The 15,531-nt window shown below is 35.1% G+C and overlaps 1 protein-coding gene across 3 annotated transcripts in view; it reads right to left on the reverse strand.

Annotated features, from left to right (window-relative positions):
• The window catches only part of elfn1a (extracellular leucine-rich repeat and fibronectin type III domain containing 1a), an 84,005-nt gene that overhangs the window by 13,788 nt on the left and 54,686 nt on the right, over positions 1-15,531 (reverse strand). For 2 of the 3 annotated variants that reach the window (XM_044099442.1, XM_044099441.1), the window contains exon 2: positions 10,886-10,976. The exons of the other annotated variant lie outside the window; for it this stretch is intronic. The gene's annotated coding sequence lies outside the window, so the exon portion shown is untranslated. The remainder of the gene's footprint in view (positions 1-10,885; positions 10,977-15,531) is intronic. 3 annotated transcript variants of the gene reach the window in all.

Raw genomic sequence — 15,531 nt, forward strand, 5'->3', positions numbered from 1 at the left:
AGGAAATAAACAAAACCAAGAAGCTATAGCAAAAAACAATACATGCATCTATATGTAATATTAACACTTGTAAAGTCACCTGCAAGTATACAGTGCAAGATTATAGAGCCCAAGGTAGTGCATCTGAAAAACACCTAAATATAAAAATCTCTGCGTGTGCATGTGTCTAAGAATGTAAAAAAAAAAAAAAAAAAAGAAAAAATCTCTTTTATTAAATGCAGGACTAACTTGATTGAAAGTGGCATGATAAAGTGCTTGTTTTCCTCAGTTGCTGATTTCTTACTGTATAGCATATAATCCTTATATAATTTCTGAGACTTTTATACAGTACAATATGCTCAAAAATAAAATATCACCACTTTAATTTTTGTGGTATTTCTTGGAAACCATTAAATTAATGTGGGTCATAAAATATTTCTGCTGCCAATTAGTGTCAGTTTCATAGCAATAAGCGTCAAATCGGGATCTAGATAATAAGTATAGCTGAAGAGTTGATCCATCTCAATTAATGCTGATGATACATTAGCGTTAAATGTCAGATAACTGTCTTTTTTGGATAATTGAGACCTTGAGAGCTTAGGTTTGGCTGATACGAATATATCCTGAGGCAATCTGAATTTGAAATTGTCTCTCGGTCTATTTCAGCTTACTTGGTATTCCATGCAGGTGTCATACTTTGTGAAACTTTAAATGACTTACTGCCCTACCATCTCTTGTAAATCCCCTATATCTTCCTTTATTGTTCTTCATTGTATCAAGAGTCCTTCAACAGCCTCACAACCTAGTATGACTTAAGCTTAGACAAGAGCTAGAAAATCTCATTACAAACTAAAGGCTCGACTTTAGGTGACACCTCTTATGAAAATGATAAGCTATGGAGAATGGTACTGAATCATGGTGCACTGATTGAAAAAGATGCAGAATTGAAACCCTGGAGGAGAATTAAAGCAGCTGACTGCAATCGTTACTAACCAGAAAGAAGATAAGTTCATCCTGCACGGCCCTCTGCTCTACCTTCTTGGCATTTCTGTGGCAATCTCTTTGCTGTTGACTTAAGGAATGACAATATATAATAAAGCCATAACAGTTCAGCTTTACAGGATGCATACTGAACAGGGGGGAAGTAACTGGAATATAGAGAACATTTATCAAAGGGACAGGAGCAAAGGAGAGTTTAATTTAATTCAGTATGTTTGAGAATAAGCTACAACTTAGAATAACACCTGAAGGTTTAAATGCAATTTTCCAGGCCATCAACTGACGATCAACGTGCCACGTTATTTTGCCCTCCAAGCCAAAGTGTCTGCCAGCCATGTCTGCAGCTGCTGACTCATGACACATTGAACAAAAGTGGGAGCTCCTGTGCAGGCCTGACCATGCCGGGAAGTTGTGGAAACGTCAGTCTGTAAGGATTTAAACTGAACAATGTGAAGGGAGTTCTTGCTCTACAGTTTCAATGTCTAATTGTTAGTGAAGTGATAAAGTTCATGCATGCTGACAAAAATTTGAGATAAGACAGCCCTCCTTATCTTTGTCAATTACCTTGCCACATTCAGGCAAAGTTTCAACACCAATTAACCTTCAGTGAGAGACTGGAGCTAATTCAATTATACCGGACTGCAGGGCCATGCATCTGACTGACAGCTCAGCATCCCTCCATGTTCTGATTGAGAGGCTGTGAAGAGGAGCATTAATGTGCAGATCTGTCTGACACTGCAGGGCTACCTGACACATTTAAGAAGTGCACATTATCACTTTGAGATTAGTGTCTCCCCTAAAAAATTGACATAAAGACAGGTTTATGTTAAATGAATGAGATTTGGAAGAGTAAGTTCGACTTACTGACTGTTTAGTGGTTTTAACTTTATTCAAATATAGGTTAATTATATGAGCAGATTTGCTTTGTTGTATGAGACTAGTTTAGTAATCCCTCAGTGAATGCAACATTTGAGCAGATGGTGGTTCCTGAAAGCAAATAGGAACTTCAGTGACAAATTAATTAAACAGATGTCTCTCTCTTAAGCAGGTGTACAGATTTTCTGGAAAATCAGCTGCAGATTAGTTTTATTGGTAGGCAATAAGCTCATCATATTCCAACCTCAACCTGCTCTTGTTTTAAAGAAAAGGCTATTACAGCTGAGCAAGGTGACGGGAAGAAAAATCAATTGGTTCTAGCAAAGGATATTAGGAAAGCCTGCCTCGTATTGCAGTTTGATCCATCTGCTCTAAGTTTAGAAGTGAAAGGGAACTCCATGGTGGCAAATGGAAACAACCTCCTTGTGTGATAGTTTCACCTCCAAAATAAAACTGTCTGTGATTCGAAAATAAAAGGTATTTTTTTCTGACAGGACATATTTGTCAGAGCCTAATATGGAGCAGGGGATGCAACCAGGGTTTAAGGTTGACAGTGAAGATTTAACAGAGCCATTGTTAAAAATCAAAGTACACCTAAAAGAGAGCTCAGTACATTACAAATCCACTAGTGTTATATTTTCCAGTCAGTTTAGTGGATGCAGTTGCTAAATGTAAAACATTTAAGTAGTAGTAGTTTTTATCATGTCTATTTGAAAAAACATTTACTTCATGTTTTCCAAGTATTTTACCTAATAAGTGACCCTTGTTTTCTGCCATTGACTGCTATTGACTTAACAACTCAAAGTCCAGAACTTAGCTGAGTGCTCCTCCTTAATGCCACTAAAAGAGTTACTACTGCCATTCACTTTTTACTTTTGTTTAACAAAGACTATACTTCTGGATCAGAGCCTTTCTGATTCTCTCTTTCTATCTTTTTTTTTTTTTTTGCATGTAGGCTCTGTCTTTTCAAACCCCCCACTAAGTCATGGCAGATAGCAGCTCACACTGAGCCAAGTTCTAGTTCACTGTCACTTTTTATTTTTTCCAAAGTGCCTTCAGATGACATTTGTTGTGACTTGGTGCCAATGCATATAAATCAACTGAATTTAATAGAACTGAATAGTTCTCACATGAACACAATGTGTGTTTATTATACTTTTAATCATAATATATGTTTTCTTCTTTAATAAAAAAGATCAGTAAGGATGTTTTTAAGGGTGATATCGAAATTTCAATATTGGACCACATAACCTGTAACCCGTTATCTTTGATTTTATTTTATATAACACATTTTTGCAAAAAAAAGAAAAGGAAAAAACAGTTACTAAACCTCTCATGTGGCATAAAGCTCTACAATTACTAAGCAGAGGCCATGGACAGGCGCTCTATGTGATGTTTAACCTTTAGTTGGGGCTTGCCATAGCATTACATAGGGAAGTACAGTGACTGCCTTGCGAAGCCCTTGCGACTGCGACTGCCCTTCCCTATGTAATGCATGGAAGGCACCTGTTGTTCTACACCCAATAGATCGTCTCTTTATTGGGGCCTACCAATGCATATGGAGGGCAGTGACTGACTTCCGATGCAGTCAGTTGTTTAGTGCCTTAGGCGTTGCACTAACATTAGCCTTTAATATCTTTTTCTCTCAGGTTACATTAACACATTTTCTCTCAGCACAAACATTAGCAGTGCACTGCCCCTCACTAGTGCATTAGCCTTTTCCCTAAAAATGCTTTTAGCTGTTTTTTTATTTATTAGCCATGTTTAGTATACTGAAGGGAGGAAGCCAATGCCAGAGAACATGCTGGTGATACCCCATATGCCACTGACAACATTTAGGTTAACATTAGTATTTTGGTTAATGTCAACATGGGTTTGATTATCCAGATGCTATTGACTATACTTTAGCTAAACTTAGAATTGATGCTAATTTAAAGCATCAGAACCTCCAAAAAAGTGTTGTTTTTTTTCTCCAAGGTTTTTAAACCTAAAAAAAATCTCTTTTTTGAGGTTTGGCCTGTTAGCGTAGGCTTCTGTTGCCTTTGATTACTCATAAAAGACAGTCAAAATTCCTTTTTGGATCAAAAACAGCCCATCAAAAAAGTATGGTACAACCGGCGAGCACACTTTGGCAGGCCCGGTTTAAATTTCTTCAGAAATGTTCTAGCTGTAGTCTACAATTTTTATGAAACATGCTTAATAAGCTGTGCTTTTGTATAAATACATTTATTTTAACTTACAATGCATTTAATAAAGACTGGTCAGATTTACTGTCTTATTTTTGAGAGGCATCCCTAATCAGAACCTAATATATAAAAATTTTATTTTATTGTATTAGTTTAGAAATATCTAAGCCAGTATGATGCTTCACTCTAAAGCAGCCCTCTAAACAACCCTAATGTATATTCAACAACACAAAACAACAAAAAAACCTTGAACTGCTCATGGTTCAGTTGATATTATTATGAATCCATATGTTTTCTTCACTCTTCTAAACAATATTTCTTCAAGTTGTTGAGGTTCACTAAATCACTTCACTGGACAAATCATCCAATGACTGAAGATATCATGGTCAGCCTGATAAAACTGTCAAAAGTTCTCCTTTTACAATGCTGTTAAAACTCCCAAATAATCTCTCAGTCTATGAATTTTATTATCTGCACCTGGGTGCTGTTTACTCTTTTTATTGCACTGTTTGCACTTGGCAAGCATCTGTGTTTCAAACATTTCTACTGCATTTTGTGTTAATTTATTATTCATCACATTTTAAATCTGCTAATGTCCTGATAATTTATTATTTTCCTACAACATGGAACTGTTCATAGTTGCGTAACATAAAAATAAGTGTACATTGTAAAGCTTAGGAAACACATGGCTCATTAAGTATGAGCGTAATCTTTCTGAAGCTTTCCACAAATGTGAGAATTCCTTATTTGCTTTTCATAATACTAAAAGTACCAGAAAATATGTACATACATTACTTTATTACATGTTAATGTTGCTGTTGTACTTCAATGTATATTTTGGAAAAACATAAAAACTTATCCTAAATGTCCTCTGCATGTAAATATTTGGCTTTAAGTAACTCTATGTAGATATTCTAAGACTCCTTTAGAAATAAATGAAGAAAAAATAGGCAAAAGGAAGTTAGACCGTAATAGCAGCTTTCCAAAACCTGGTTTCCCGTGTATTGTATTAATGAAGGCTGTTCAACAGAAATGTTAATTCGGTAGCCTTCAATATATGTAGGAATGAGTTAATGAGTTAACAAAAAACAGACAAAAAGAAAAAATATATTTCTGCTAAATATACTAGTAGACGTTTAAAAAAAAACAAAACATGTCTTCAATTGCATTTTTGGACAATTTAAAATGGTTATCTTTGTGTTTGAATTAAGATTTCTTAAAGAATAAATTTGAGTTATTTTGGGAAGTGGGGAAAGTGAACAGCTAATTAAGATGGTGTCTTTGAATGAGATGGACATTTGAAAAGAATGCATGGCTAATTTGCATCGTCCACACATCACTGATGATGTAACAGACAATTGGAAAAAGAGATCTGAGCTCACGTATCTTTATGGCGGTGTCTTTGAATGAGATGGACATTTGAAAAGAATGCATGGCTAATTTGCATCGTCCACACATCACTGATGATGTAACAGACAATTGGAAAAAGAGATCTGAGCTCACGTATCTTTATGGCTTTAGGTGAAATGCTCACCTATATTTGGCTCAGATCTTGTGAAGATAACTTTTGCTATCAGGGTAAATATGCAAACTTTCTCCAGAATGCTGCTGGATTTGATACCCCTAAAGTTCAGGATTCATAGATGACTTCATGACAGAGGCTCGTAAGACAGAAGTTCACAGCCTTATTAAATAATGACTAATGATTGTGAAGGCAAAAGCTCACTCTTGTCTGCACACCTTCCCAGTCATTACAATATTAAAGACATTACAGTAGTACCTGTAGTCCCTGTGTTGGTTCTGCCAAAGATCAGTCATAAATTACATATGACTAGTTGTCACTATTTAACTACTGTACAGTAACCTTGACGCAATAAAAACTTACATCACTGACATGTTTTTTCAAAGCAGTCTGTCAGAATGGTTTGTTGTAGAACTTGCACCACTATACTGACAAATTGCCACCTAGGTCAGGAGTCAGACATTAATAAGGTGAAAAGATAAGCATTAGCGCTATTTCTCCAAAAAAACAAAAAAAACAAAACAAAACTAAGAGAGACAATAAGGCTACAAAATGTGAAAATAATAAAGCCTTTTCTTAAATAGATGTCTACTTTTTCCCAGTTATTGGAGAATGTTGACAAAAAAAGGGAATGAAATAACAGAGAATGAGACCTAATAACATAGGCGTTTTGCAAATGGTTTATCTAATGATGCTGTGACAGTTTTTTCATTTCAGTGGCCTGCTGTCTCATATCCTGCAGTCTTGTCATCTTTCACACCAGAAAAAGAGTTATGAAAGACACTACACACAAGTGGGGATGCCAAGGGAGGCTTATACACCTGACAGTTTTCATTACAATTTATTGTCGACAGTGAGTCATTTACCATTGATTTCCAAAAGTTTGATAAGGTTCAGAAAAAAACAAACAAACAAAAAAAAAATAATCACCTTAATCGTTTCAAAGACTCAATTCTCAATATCTCGGTTTGAAATAATGCTTTTATTTGACATTACATAAAATGCATTATATAATGTCAAAATGAAGTGGCAAACATCTTACAAAAATAAATTAATGTGAAACATTAGGGGGGAAATGGCAATAACACAAAGGGCAGCTTTCACAAGGAGGAAACAAAATTGGATGGCCAAAAGAAAAATCTACTTTAGGGACAAGTAGCCTCTGATTTTTAATCCTTCTCTGTAGGCAATAAACCGAAGACAAAATGATCTTTGTTTTTCTATGATGATAATTCTGCCATCTGCAGGTGTAGACTTTATGTTTAGCCACTGTACAGTAGTATGGACATGGCACCACAGGGTTTATTCGGGGAACAAATCAAATTTCTTGTCTTAATCTTATTTTTACACTAGAATTAAGTTTTTGTTTCTTTTTTAGATTATTTCCAGATGACTGAAAACATTTAAATAATGCATCCTTATGTCTGCTTTGCCATGGATATGTTATGAAACATAACTTGCATTGTGAGCAGAAACATAAATCCTCAGTTTGTTTCAAAACAACACATCAAACATGCTGGGGTTATTTTTTTTAGTTCTGATTTAATTTTGATGTCTAAATTCCAGATGAGAGAAAATACTTTGTCTTGTGCTGCCTCACAAAGTGAATGGCATGTAATAAGAGCGGAGAACTGAGGTGTCATGATTTGAGAGAAGTATCCTGTCATATAGAATAAAAGGCACCACAGTGTTTTATCAGCAGTGTGGCAAGAAAGTCATTAGGGAGTCTGAAATAAAACTCTGACAGCTGTCTGTCAAAAGCCTGATATCATTTTTAAATATTCTTTTATGTTTTTTTTATATTTTTTTACATAATTGGTCTTTAACTCTGCCACAGAAACATAACAGAAGAAAACAATGTTTAATTTTGCGAGTAATACTTAATTTTGAAACAGTTGTGCATTTTTTTCTAAACATGTGGGCTTTTCTCAAGAGTTATGCAAAACCACAGCTGGAGTAAGTCTATAAAGAATTTAACTCTACAGTACCAATCCTTGGTTATGGCTGGTGCAGATGTCTAATTACAGACTAGCAAAACACCCTCAGAATTATATCATCCATTTTCAGTTCGCACAAATGCTGCCACTTTTCTGTTACATTGGTGTAAAGGAGCTTTGTTCAATGAAGCCAAATACTGGATGTGATAGTCAATAACTAGTGGAAGATTTGAAGATTTTGAAAAGGATATTGATTATTGAGTCTTGGTTATGTTTCCAACATTTGCTTTTGATGAAGTTGCTTTTCTAACATTTAGGTGTTTAATTTCTGTTCCTTTTTTTCACATGCGATGTCCTGTCTGAGCCATTTGCCATAGACTTCTTGCCTTTCACATTTATGATAAGGCAATAAAGCAGTAAGTTTTTTTTTTTTGTTCTTTCTCTGCAGCAAAATTTCACACTTAGGTTTCAGGAAAGAAAGAAAGACAACAATAACAAACAAACAAAGCTTGTTTTGCACTTTTTATTCAGTAGGGAAGTACAACTCATATAGGAAAATTATTGCTTTAATTAAAATAAACATAGCTAAAGAATTTTTTTATTAAAATATACCTTTTAAAGTTAGAGTTTTCAAAAGACTTTCTTCTCAGACTTTAATGAACCCTATGTTTTGATCAGACCATATTGTTTGGTAACAAATTTTGGTGTCAAAAACTTATAAATATGTTGAAAAGGAGCTTGTGGCCACTTTTAAGTATGTTAGGGGTAATGCTTCTCTTAACAAAGCAATTTAAATAAAATTAGTTGCTGAGTATTTACTACTATAATAAGACTACAAATGAAAGATTAGAATTAAATTACAATTATTCATAAAAATCAATGTATTTTTATGGTTGTCACAGTCCCCATACTGCAAAACCTGTGAAGTAGATTTATTTTATCTTGAAAATCTAATCTAGTGTTTGTGCAATGAGAAACAGCCCAAGATTCCTCTCTCTGTATCCAACAGCCTTGTGAAATGTCTTAGAAGACTTAACGCTGTCTTTCTGACAAGATTGCATTGTCAAAAAACAGTTCCAACAATTGTGCTATTGTTGACTTTATTACAAACAATTCTACGTTCCTAGGGATTTTTTCCTAGATTTACTCAAGTCAGAGGTTTAGTTTTTCTATATTTTATGTGAGACAACAGAATTGCAATAAAAGTTGAATTAACTTTAAAGCTTCTTACACAGCTTCACCAGGGGCATCAATAAAGGTGTCTGGCACTATTAAAAATGGGATACCTTGTGGGGCGTTTGCTAATAAGGCTTCCCCCCATTGCACAGCAAAGCCTTTAATATAAGTCTGTAAAATACTGTTTGCATTTTTGATAGATGTGGTCCTCATCCAAAACTTTATATAGCGAAGAAGTGAGATAAATTATACAAAAAAAATAAATAAATAAATAATTGCCAAGCATTAAACCAGATGACAGCCAGCAGAACATATTGATTAGTTGAGCTCTGGAAAATGCAATAAACAAATATTCAGCATTGAAAATTATTGCTTATTCTGAGATGTTTTCGCTCATCTAGAACGAAAACACTTATAATTTTCTATTATTTGTGAAAAGCAAGCATCCTTTTCAATCTAAAAAATGAATGAGCCAGTTAGGGGAAATAAGATGTGTTGCATCAGCCTTGAGTAGAAATTTAACTAGTTAGTTATTTTTACCAACATGGACTGCAGCCAAAATGAGGTTTAACAAGCTGGAGTATTATAAATGCACCAGCAAATCATCAGGAAGGCCGGCATTACTTTGATGAGTACCGAGCTGTATAATTGCCGACCATACAGATGTTTTATAATCACTTTATGTGAGCAATTTAAAACTCCCTGTGGGATCCAAGTCTCTCTGAGGCTAATCCATGGTGCTCTTTACGGTAATCCATTCAAATAACTCTTCTCCAGCGTCATCGATTAGAAATTGAGGTTGATGGAGGAGCTGGGACTATATAGCATGATAGGGCTAAAACACTTGTTACTCAGACCGAAGAACATTCATTCCAATGACTAATGACTTGAAATGAGTTGTAATTTTCACTCTGATTGTACAATTAGGACACAAAACACTAAATATGTGTAGACATACATGTAGACGTGCACATGCAAAGTTGAAACATCTCTGCAATTCATTTCCAATTAAGATTTATCATTCCATATTTTAATTTGTACATTACACCACAAATTAAGTAATATTATATAACCAAAAAAGACTTATGTTCTTACTTTTTACAGTTCAGTCATTGGCAAAGCTAATAACACCAGGGAATAATTGATTGGAGAGAAGAAAAAAAAAATCTTTGATTTCTGTTGAACCAAATGACAAATGTTATAATGAATCCAAAGGGCACCTCCTATTTCTTTTTGTTACATGACACCTGAGTAACATGTGAGTCAGCTGAGCTTAAAGGTTGTACCAGTTAGGAAAATATATTGCAAGAAAATGAGTCTGTGATGATTCACAGGGTCAAATCTCTTTAGTAAGGTCCACTTAATTAGCACTAACTGTTAGGAGTGCACCTGCATCTCCTGTCTCTGTTCCTACACCAGCCATCGAAAGCCTTCACTTGTTGCCCAGATACAAAAAGGAAAAAAGAGCTAAAACAGTTTTCTTTAATCTATTGAAAAACCAAAAGCAGCTTGCTTATGAAATTATTGAATCCTTTATGAAAGATCAATATTTAGTATAGGACAGAGACTGAAAACTACTCCATAAAAAATACAAGGTACAATAGAATTTCCAATTTGATAAAACAAACCACAAAAAAGTGTTGGACATGTAGCTTTGGATGACTCATGTCTCTCTGTGGCTCAAATATCATAATTAGAAACATTTTCTTGAATTAAAACTTAATTTGATTAGAGACTAATTAGTTACAAATTAACAAAAGTAATTACACACTCTGGTCTGTTTCACATATTCATTTACTTACCCTTCACTTATATAGCTAGACAGAACTGATATAAATGTCTATTCAGTCTTTAAAGAGTGAAATACACAGCAAATGCACCATTCATAAGAGAAAAGGTAAATTTTTAAGCTGTCAAAAACCAAAAATAAATTAGGTAAAATTGTTATTTTGCTTAATTTTATGCTAAACCTGTAACTGAGCAACTTAAACGTGAACACAGCTTAAATCCCACAGAGAGATATTCATGCTGTCCACACTCAGGATGACATGTCCTTTAAATGACTTGGCTTTGGCACTGTACTGTTCTCGTCATATGTATTGACCAGCGGATTAGTGATGTGATCCTCTTAGGGGTACTTTTGCTCATGCAGAACCTCAGCTGAATTGAGTTATGCACACATCTGTGCTAAACACCTGTACTGTACTTACAGCTGGAATCTGGATTGGACTCCTCAGTTAGAGAACACATCCCTGATAGCCTCCAGGAGGGCAGATTTCTCCAGATTTCTCTAGCTGATTTCTGCAAACAAAGATTGATAAAGATGCATGTAAATGCTCTTCCTTCTACAGATGGAAGAACATCTGTAGAGGGAAGAGTATTTCTTCCCTCTACATGTACTTTTCAATGGTTATTGAAAAGTGCATCTCACTGATTTTCCCCCAAAAACTCTGTTTTCAGAGCATAACCTTCTTCTTTCTCTTTGCAGAGACAAAAACGGATTCAGTACTAGGTTTTTTCAGCAGTGGGAGTCACCTCATTAACCTTATCTAACAAGTGTAAGCTAATGAAATCCTCTCTTTCAGTTCCTGGTCTTGCCAAAGTTAGTTTTACTAATTAATCAAAGATGGAACCTCCTCCTACCTCTCCATCATCTTAATGACTTCCCTACAAAGCGAGGAAGAATGCATATGCTGCCCTGGGGGAAGACTACTTTGGCACATCTTTCATGCATTTTTATTGGAAGCTGAAGTAACGACATCGAAAAAGCTTTGCGCAAAAGAAATATGGAGATTTTGTATTCCTGAAATAAGCTTAATGGAGATGAAACACAATTCCTTTATTGTTTGGCTGTCTTTCATCCTTTTTGTTGTATTTCTGTTTACAGACGAGCTACAGAATGCTGCAATCTAAGGTTGCAATTTTCCTTCCCACATAGATATTAATGTCTTCGAAACACATCATAGCGCACAAAGTATTTATAATGTGTTTCTTCAAAGCAAAACAGTTTGGTGCTCTCATGTTTTTTGATTCATAGTGCATGGCAGGTAGTACCAGATGAAAAGCAAGGGCAAAATCCAATCTTCATCAATCAGCAATGTGAATCTGCAGGTTTTTGCTAAATAAAAAGACAATAGTTAATGCAATTCAATTAGCTAGCAATTTGCATTTAAGTGAAAGACGTGATAGTTAAAGTGGTCTATAGCAGCTGCATTTCTGCACAGAGCCATGACAACACAACACAGCTGAACCAAGAGAAAGGGGTAGTTTCAGCTGTATTCTTTTAATTACTCATCATAATGACACCATTTAGCTGTTCAATGACCCATTTCACAGCATTGAACAGACATGGGAAGCTCTCCGTCCTTGGCAGGGTCAGTTCTGCAGCTGCCCCTGCTGCCATGTTTTTTTTTTTTTTTTCCACTGGGCTTTGGGAGGCAGGTTCCTCTGTCATTTTTTCTCAAACACACTCACACTTACACATGGAAATCATTGCCACAAATTAGGTATGGTTAAAATTTTTCTCCACGAGGGACTTCGGTTCAGAAAGGTGCTCATTATATGGAATAAATGTAATTATTCTTCCTGAATGTCGCAGGGCTTCAGATAAGAAAAGGTCTGTCACATAATCATCTTAGTATGAAAAATTATCATCATGAACAGTTGAGATATTAGCATATAAGTAGATATAGGCTTTTACAAAAATATTTTTTTTCTTAAAATTCAATGTTATTTTGAGACAAATTTGACATTCAACAGAAATACTCAACACAATGACATGATGGAATCTTAGCAGGTTACTCTTCATTGTATGCTCTGATCTGGCACTGCGATAGTTTATCCTAAAAACACGTTTATAAAATCATACTTTGAACATGTTCTATAAACATTTATTTTGTATAAAAACCAAGTATATAAATATACAACACAGGTAAATAATTTTTCCTTTTTATCTTTGTCTTTCACAGAGATATTGTCTTTTGGGATTCAACTCCAATTGTGAAAGAAGAAAAATTCTTAAATTTTAAAATTTTAAATTCTATTTTATTACTTCAGGTTTCCTTTATTGCAAGACAGTTTAATATCTTCCTTTTCTTCTTCTTGCAGAGTTGCTCAGGGGTCTACGAAGGTGCAGTTGTCTAATCCAGATGTGCTTTCTGCATGTTGAGAAGGTTTAAAACAGCATTAAATGAGGCATTTTGTTGTTAGTGGGGTGTGGCAGGGATGTTTTTACAGGCTTTTTGGTTATTTATTTTGAGAACCTGTAGGTCTCACTTTTGCTTTTTTCACAAAATGTGGTTCTGCTTGTGATTCAATTGGTTTCCAGCCAAGTGTGGAAGATGTGAGTCAGTTCAAGTTCTCAACCGGCTCCCTCCAACTACAGGATATATCTCTGTCTCAAGAGGGAGAGATTGGGGTCTCATCTCTAGTAATGCAGACACAAGTCTGCTCTGTTGTGGTGAAGAAAAGAAAGTGCATCAACAAACAGAGCTACTGATTTAATGCTTTGTCAATATTCCAACCCTCAGTTATCATCATAAAAACGGATCCAGGCTGAAAGCAGAAGATCCTGCATACAAACAGCTGAAATAAGCTTTTCCCTTAGGATAGCTGGGCATGGTTTTAGAATTAAAGGTAACAAGCTCTGTCACCCAGGGGTTACGTTTGAGTAGAGCCTTTGCTCTTCTTCACTGAAAGAGTCTTCTGCTGTAATTTATGTATTTCATTATGATGGTGACTCTTCTGAGATTTTCTGTTCATGTACTATTGTGAGGAGACTGTGAAAAGACCAACACACTGAAGGAACTATAGATGGTTTTTGTGTAGGAATGCCTTGAGATCCCCACAATGGATTAATATTTGAAAATCATAATGGTAAATGTCAACTGAGCAAGCATTAATTCATTTCCAATAATATGTGTCGAGATCCTAGCTTAAAATCCTCTGGTGTGCTAAAAACATGTCAGTTTCTCACACACCAACCTCCTATGGTCTTTATATTCTTAACATCCACTTATGCCAGAAAGTCTTGACAGAATCCCGTCTGGATGATGGCAGGATTCCGTTTTATTTTTTTCTGTGATTATTTTACTCAAACGATGGGATTTACCTCATACCATTATATTCTGAACTGAAACCAAGATGTTTGACATACCTTAGCCTATCTGAACGTGGGCTCATTAAAAAGGCATTTTATTCAACACCGGACATTAACTCTTGTCCTCTAGGTATCAAGCCCCATGTGTCTTGTGTGTCTTATTCAACCATAACCAATCCATTTTCTGCGTGTAGATTTATTTTAAAATTTCCAAACATCCTTAGTATGCAACTAAACCGTACAAAATAGCTAGACTTAATACTCACTCGAGAATGGCATGGAAGGACTGTCTGTTCATTAACATTTATGACCAAAGGGTGCAAACAAGCCTTGGTAGGCAATAAAAGGCAAGTGAGAATTTCTTGGCAACTGTGAAAAGGACTTTTGCAAATTACATGAGCGCAAATGGATTTTTGTGTTGTGATAAATTGTTTTTGCATCATCTACCCTTGTAATACAGCCTTTTATTATCCCCAGGAGGGCACGACAACAAACCACCATTAGTTTAGCAGAAGAGGTTAAGTTTCCACAACTGCTACCTTGTCATCCTGCAGCATTATTGATTTTGGAAGCACCAGTTTTTTTCATTGGTTCACACTACTCACAATGCTGTAGATGAAAATGGGGAAATATTGTACTGCTCTTGGCAGCCATCAGGTGAATAGTCTCTATATAAAGACTTTTTGTGCTTAAATTTTCTCCATTGGGTCTACAGTCTTGAATAACCTGAACGATATTAGAATAAAAGTAAAACATCTATTTGCACATTCAGGTGATGCTGTTAGAAATGTGTTTTATTTTTGTTTTTTTTACTGTTTCTGATTAGTCTTCTAAACCTCATAGACCATTTCTGTATCAAATGTCTTTGCCTATAATACATATCACATTAAAATATTGATAATAAATAATAAAGAATGTTTATTACTCCTTATCTGCCATTTGGAGTCAGAGCTGGTCTAAGGTTGCATGGGGCTTCAAGCTGAATTAAACTTAACTCTTCTGGTTAAGAATATTGCCACATTAATTTTATATTTAATATTTAATATTTAATACAGATTTGATGGAATCTAGGAGAGAAGACTAAGTTTTAATCTGTTAGCAGATTCACTTTGGCAGAGTGTTAAATGTGATACACATTAAACACATTTAATCTGCTGCACATCCTTTGTTTGAAGGAAAACACCTTTTATTTCACACAAGTGTGGTAAATTAGACACGTCATGTGATGAAACGCACAATAAACCAATAGAAAAACAAAAATAAACAAGTGAGAGAATTAAAATACAAAAACATCCATAATGTCAACAATTTACCTGAACTTAAAAACAGTCACGTATAATTTATTATTTTATTAGATGTATTTGTGAACAAACTGAGCTCAAGAACAGTCTAAACTCAACATTTTATCTATGTTAGTACAACCTACTATGAAGATTACTTTTTGCACTTTAACTTGTAAACTTCCCACTTCTTTAAAACCTTAAATTTTAAGCCATTTACAATCTTTCAGTATCAGGGATCACTGCTTTTACCTGCTTTTGCTTAGAGCCTACTCAATATGAAGATTCTCTTTAAAATACATTATTGTTCTCAAAAGACATCTTTATCTTGCTATGTCTTTTTTTTATTTTTCAGAAGTATTTGGATGGTTGGAGTGTGTGTGTGTGTGTGTGTGTGGGGGGGGGGGGTTCAGGGTGGTCAAGGTGGTGAGGAGCAGCAAACCCAATATGGTCTGAAAGAGCAGAGGGTGTCTGGCAC

The sequence above is a fragment of the Gambusia affinis genome, linkage group LG19 (genome assembly GCF_019740435.1).
Source record: "Gambusia affinis linkage group LG19, SWU_Gaff_1.0, whole genome shotgun sequence".
NCBI lineage: Eukaryota > Metazoa > Chordata > Actinopteri > Cyprinodontiformes > Poeciliidae > Gambusia > Gambusia affinis.